Genomic DNA, 1,503 nt, shown 5'->3' with positions numbered 1-1,503 from the left:
AAATATGGGGAGAAAGGGGCTTTCATTCATTGTTGGTGGGAATGCCAACTGGTCCAGTGTTTTTGGAAAACAATATGGGCATTCCTCAGAAAACTAGAGATTGAGCTTCATTTGACCCAGCAATACCAGTTCTGGGAATATACCCTGGGGGCCCAAAAATATACATCCAAAATGCCACCTGCATGTCTATGTTCACTGCAGCACTTTACACAATAGCCAGAAGTTGGAAATGATCCAATTGCCCAAGAACAGATGATTGGATAAAGAAAGTGTGGTACATCTACAGAATGAAATACTATGCAGCCACCAGGAAAAATGAAGACATGAACTTTGCTTATAAATGGACGGACATGGGAGTGAAATGCTGAGTGAAATGAGTCAGAGTGAGGACAGATATAAAAGCATTTCACTCATTTGCAAGATATATAAAAATATAATATGAGATTACTATCCATATTATATTAGTATTACTGTGCTATTACTAGAGCAATAGCACAGCGGGTAGGGCATTTGCCTTGCACATGGCCAACCCGGGTTTGACTCCTCCGCCCCTCTTGGAGACCCCGTCAAGCTACTGAGAGTATCTCACCTGCAAGGCAGAGCCTGGCAAGCTACCCATGGCGTATTCGATATGTCAAAAACAGTAACAAGTCTCACAAATGGAGACATTACTGGTGCCCACTCGAGCAAATCGATGAGCACGGGATGACAGTGATACAGTGATACTATCCAAAGACAGAAGAAACAGGGCTCAGGAGGACTGGTCCATGGTTGAAAGCTTGCCACAAGTATGTGTGTGTGTGTGTGTGTGTGTGTGTGTGTGTGTGTGTGTGTGTGTCTTGGGGGAGAGGGAGGGAGCAGGGAGGCAAGGGCAATTAGGATAGAGAAGGGACCACTATGACATTAGTAGTAGAAATATCACTCTGGGCAAGAACTGAGGGTTGGAAGTAGGTAAAGTATAAAACACAATGCCCAAAAGGTGTGTGTGTGTGTGTGTGTGTGTGTGTGAGAGAGAGAGAGAGAGAGAGAGAGAGAGACGTGTCTGTCATATAGGCAAGAGGGATGGCAGGAGGGAAACTCTAGACATAGGTGGTGGGAAATGTATACTGATGATGAGATGGGTGTTGGAACATTGTATGACTAAAATCCAGTCATGAACAACTTTGTAAAAAAATAAAATAAAATAAAAAGATCGGTCGAGCGTAAAACAGAGGTCGATGCTAAGTGTTATGAAGCCAAGAAATGATGAAGGCATAGATGGCCCTTTGCAGCAGTTGCCCAGCCCAAGGTTTCACGGTGCACAGCAGCTTGGCAGCCCCAAGTGGCGGAGCCTGGCCGTTGCCATTGGCAACAGCGGGGCTCACTTGAAAGACCAGGACTTCCTGTTACTGGAAGCCAATGAGCATGCGGTAAACTGCCTGTCTCACGCACTTCCGGTCCGTGCTCTTGCGGGCCAATAAAAATGCAGCACTTGAGGTCAGGTGTCTGCGTTCCCATTAGCAA

Source organism: Sorex araneus, chromosome 4 (assembly GCF_027595985.1).
Source record: "Sorex araneus isolate mSorAra2 chromosome 4, mSorAra2.pri, whole genome shotgun sequence".
NCBI lineage: Eukaryota > Metazoa > Chordata > Mammalia > Eulipotyphla > Soricidae > Sorex > Sorex araneus.
The sequence above is the reverse complement of the archived record's forward strand: the minus strand, read 5'-3'. Positions refer to the sequence as shown.